A 5,557-nucleotide genomic window follows, 5' to 3' on the forward strand; every position below is an offset into this window, starting at 1 on the left:
GTGTTTGTGTGTGTGTGTGTGTGTCTATCAACAAAGTGGCTGATATAAGAAAGGAGAGGTTCCCAGTGGCCCCAGTTATAGGTCTCTGAGAGGACATTATAAATACAAAAGGCAAGACATTTTCTATTAGAGATGAAGACCAATAAAGGTCTCACTCAGACAGACACACAATAACATGTCAGTTTGTTAATGCGAGCATCACCTTCAAATCCCTCAATTAGCTCTGAGACGCCAAACAAAACCGAAATGACAAGCTGATGCTCTGAAAACACAGGATATACAGAAATATACAGATTTTGTTTTGTCTCCACATTTCAATCAGTCTCTGATTCACTCTTTCTCCCTGGGGACTGAGGTTCTCTCTCTCTCTCTCTCTCTCTCTCTCTCTCTCTCTCTCTCTCTCTCTCTCTCTCTCTCTCTCTCTCTCTCTTCTCTCTCTCTCTTCTCTCTCTCTCTCCCTCTCTCTCTCTCTCTCTCTCTCTCTCTCTCTCTCTCTCTCTCTCTCTCTCTCTCTCTCTCCTCACAAACTTTCACCATGAATTACAATTAACCCGGCAGTCTAGTAAAGCTTCGCTGGGGAGAGGGTATTTAATATGCTCCTAATGCATCAGTTTTATAATTTAATTCACATCCGATCATAATTAGTGTACATAAATTGAGATCACACATTGGAGTGGTTTTGCGTTCGGTTGCATTTCTTACTGTATCATGATGGTGAAGCAAATGAACTGGTGAGAGGTGGAACACATCAGACAGGAATACTTTATAATATCATTGGTGAGTGTGTGGTAGAGACCTGTAGTTGACAACTGTGTTACATTGTCAGGGACAGCATTGAATAGGAGGGATATACTGTAGGTCTATCAAGCCGAGTGACTGCTTTTTCTCTTTCGCCTGTATTGGAGGTTAGGTAGCTGATTCACTGATGAAACACCACACTTTTAGAAAAAAAAGGTGCTTTCTAGAACCTAAATGGGTTCTTCGGCTGTCCTCTTAAGAGAACCCCTTTGAAAAACCCTTTTGGGTTCCATGTAGAATCCTTTCACATAGGGCTCTACATGGAACCCAAAAGGGTTCTATCTGGAACCAAAAAGGGTTGTACCTAGAACCAAAGAACCGTTTTGGATCCCTTTTTTCTAAGAATGCATGGTATGGGTAATGGTGGATATGTTGACATTGTTAGTGGCCAACTGATATGTTACATTAGGCCCATTCATTTGTGACTAATTTTGCGCTGAAACAAACCTGGCTAAAAACTCCACAACTTTTGACAATTGAGTGTAACAAGCTCATGTCGATTTTAGGTCTTTAAATCAATATACCTCCTTTTAGATTTGGTATGATATTTATTTATTCAACCTTTGGTTTAATATTGACAATAAATGGGAGACATTTGTTTGCAAATGACAGGTAGCAAATTATTAGTTTGTTTGCATAGACCCCAGAAGTGGAAATATGTCCCCAAAACGTGAACAGATTTGCAGTTGGGCATTTCAACTGTGGAGAAAAAGAATAATGTTTTGTGGGTAAATTGATACCGAGTTGTTCACGAAGATGTTACAAACATGTAGATGACAGTCCTGTTCACACGCTGAATTGTGAACTGTTGTTCACGCGCTCTTAACTGTTGCTCACGCGCTAGGATCACACCAACTTTAGCCACAATAGCGATGCTCTGGGATTGTTAAAAAAATTGCTCTCGTTTCTTAGGTAATCGAACAAATTGCGTTTTAACGTTAATAACCCTCAGTATAAAAATCATATTTTACTCAAAAAAATAAGGATTCTGAGTTGTGGTACAGGCCTATTGAATATTAGACATATCCTATGGAGGAAAAAAAAAAGAAGGTACACCATAATGTTGCACTGCTGTGGCTACCTGCAGGTAACGTTGAGAGGGCCTTGATGCATTTAACCTAATCTTGTCCAGTCTGGTTCCACATGAGAGGTGTTAAAAAGGTACACTTACTGCTTCTAATGCAAAATCATTCAACCTGGGTGCAACACTCTCTCTCTTTCACTCTCTCTCACACGAACACACACACACACGCAAAACACACACACACACACACACACACACACACACACACACACACACACACACACACACACACACACACACACACACACACACACACACACACACACAGTGAACAACAAAAGGAGGAATGCCTTGCAGACAGGGATGTTGAAGATATAGAAAGTTGATTGTGTAGAAAGAGGGATGTGGCCACTCAGCACTCTCATGAATATAGGCCACCCCCATGTTGTAAAACCACCAATGTAATCTAGGTCTATTCACTATAAAACATGTACATGAATCCTTGTTTGATCAACAGAAGTCCTCCCAATAACTACCAATGTTCAGAGACACTACATGTAGTCAAGGAGGGTATGTATGACTGATGTCTACTGTCTCAATACTACTCTACTGTTTGATTGAGTCAACACAGAAACCAAGAATCCCCTTCATTCATACTGTATATGTGTGACACACAGCCAAAATGGAGCATGTCTCATTTGTGTCCAACTCCTCTCTGGAGAATTGTAGCCTAGTATCCATCCACCATTGGTTCTCTACCACAGGAGCCCATTCTGTGTCTGGTACACACAGATAATGGTACAGTCCGTTCTGTCAGAGGAGAATGGTACAGTCCGTTCTGTCAGAGGAGAATGGTACAGTCCGTACAGTCAGAGGAGAATGGTATGGTCCGTTCTGTCAAAGGAGATTGGTACGGTCCGTTCAGTCAGAGGAGAATGGTACAGTCCGTTCTGTCAGAGGAGAATCGTACGGTCCGTACAGTCAGAGGAGAATGGTATGGTCCGTTCTGTCAGAGGAGAATGGTACGGTCCGTTCTGTCAGAGGAGAATGGTACAGTCCGTTCTGTCAGAGGAGAATGGTACGGTCCGTTCTGTCAGAGGAGAATCGTACGGTCCGTTCTGTCAGAGGAGAATGGTGTACCAGTGTACCTGGCTTGGAGCAGATAAATGGTATGTCTGTTTCTGTGTAATAGAAGCCCAGCAATGGTGAGGTCCTGGGGGCCTTGGGTTTCGTTACATTAAACACCTAAACCGATGGTCGGATCCAAACCTGTTTAAAAACTATATTCAGGTTCAGCAATGGGGATGTCAAAAGTTTTGTAACAGATAAATGATTTATTGGAGAATTAATGATAGGCCTATCTGTTTCTTGTGCACATTATTGCAAGTGTGATTCCAACCAGTGTGTATTAAGGAATGTATTGAACAAACAGCCAAACAACTGACTGGATGAAGAACATTAATATAAAGAATTCATGAATGAAAATAACATGTAAGATTCAAGCAGTACAGGACAGTGCACTACTTTTGTGTGGGGGGAAAGTATTTTTGTTGTATTTTTTAAATGTGAATTGTGATTTTTCAGGGGGTGCTGAAACACTCTTAGCACCCCTGCTTTCCGCGGCTATGGAGGACAGTGTATTGTTCTCCTTTGGAACAAAAATCACATTCCAAACCAGAATAGGTCAAAGGCCCAGTTATGATAATGATCCTATACTATCTATTGTGTTATTAGATTTGTCACACAGCAGAGAAACTAACTGACATGGCGACATTGCAATAACACTTCTCTGGTGCCGTTTTAATATATTTCCAATTCGCCAATGTGTCTAGAGTTCAGGCAACTATTGCCATATTTCCCATGTAATGCAGACACTAACCACAGCCCAGATAGGCTTATAAGACTCAAAAAGGATGATTCCCCAGAGACATCCCTCAGATGTGACCTCAGTGTGCTCCACATTTCTGGTATTAATGGAAAGCAAATCAGGGTTGTGTTCAGTAGGCACAAAATGGAAGAAAATGCAGTGAAACAACAAGGTAATACGGGAAATTGTTTTGCTCCAGTGTGCCCTAATGAACACGACTAAGGAGATGCCTGAGAATTCACCAGGCAGTGCAGGAGTATCACAGAAAGAATACACTCTCACAAAACAGCTACAGTGGAACGATTAAACAAGTGTGCTATCTATCATACAGTGTTGGTGTTACTGTACATCACTGGGATTCAGCAGATTCTATATGTGTTGTTTCCCTTAGTGTTGCAAGATCCTATGGATGAAATCATTTACAATTCTTTCTCCCCCTCAGGGCACCTGCTTGCTGCCTGCTTTGGTACCCTCCGCTCCCCCCCTTGTACCTGCTCGTTGGTACGGCCCAGGACCGGGTCCTGGTCATGCAGGAAGTAGCTGAAGCTGATCCAGCTTATATGTGCTGGGCTGGGCCCTCCGGGACCGAGGGCTTCTACCGCCATATGGCTGACCCAGGCCCCGGAGCCTTCCCTGGGGCGAGCCGTGCCTCAGCGCTGCCTGGATCAGAGCGAGGACTGGAGCTCCAGGAAAAAGAGTCTGACTCTCCATATCTCCCCTCCTCTACCCCAGCGTGACTACACAGATGTTGTGTTTCAGCAAATTCCGGAAAGAGGGGAAATACTGGATAGAAGGAGAAAAGAGAGGAAGGGGAGAGAGAGGGAGAAATGGAACCATGGGAAGAGGTTAATTTGCATGCATCAACCCGTTAACACGCTTAGTTTCCCAGTGGATCACAGCATATCACAGGAGAAGTCATGGTAAACCTGGTTTGTTTTTCCAGTGCCAGGTGTAGAACAGAACACCCTGGTAATGGACAGTTTGGCAGTGGTGCATAGATGGATGCTCTACTGGATATCCTACCTGTGACAGTATGCAACACAACACACATTACCTTGTGGGAGACACATGCACTTTCCAGCTGTTTTGGTTTCAAAACAGCCCAGGTGTTAAATAATAACCTGTCTGACATTTTGAATGTGCTTCTCCCCCTGTTTTGAACAGTGTGCCAATATTTGCATGCATTTTCTCTCCAAAGGCAACAAAAGGGGAAAGATAGAGAGAGAGAGGGAGGAAAAATGTCAACAGCTTTTTAACCAGCAAAAAATACATCTAAATGTGCCTCACATCTCCAGCACCCTGCCAGGCCTTTCATCCCTCCGTTCATCCCTCCGGTCATCCCTCTGTTCATCCCTCCGTTCATCCCTCCGGTCATCCCTCTGTTCATCCCTCCGTTCATCCCTCCGGTCATCCCTCTGTTCATCCCTCCGTTCATCCCTCCGTTCATCCCTCCGGTCATCCCTCCGTTCATCCCTCCGTTCATCCCTCCGTTCATCCCTCCGTTCATCCCTCCGTTCATCCCTCCGTTCACTGGTCCTCCTGGAGGGCAGGATGATGGAGGATGGAGGGGGTTCTACCTCTTTTGCCTTTTATCCCACAAGCCTAGGTCTCTCTCTCTCTCTCTCTCTCTCTCTCTCTCTCTCTCTCTCTCTCTCTGAGATGAACTGCAGAGGTAGACAGAGCGAAAGAGAGAGGGAAGAGAAGGGAGGTGACACTAACACACATCCACCCCTCCAAGCACTATGAGGCCTAAGCAGGTTGGGGTTGATTAGCAGTAAGGATATGAGAGAGAGAGAGAGAGAGAGAGAGAGAGAGAGAGAGAGAGAGAGAGAGAGAGAGAGAGAGAGAGAGAGAGAGAGAGAGAGAGA

Source organism: Coregonus clupeaformis, unplaced genomic scaffold (assembly GCF_020615455.1).
Source record: "Coregonus clupeaformis isolate EN_2021a unplaced genomic scaffold, ASM2061545v1 scaf0634, whole genome shotgun sequence".
NCBI lineage: Eukaryota > Metazoa > Chordata > Actinopteri > Salmoniformes > Salmonidae > Coregonus > Coregonus clupeaformis.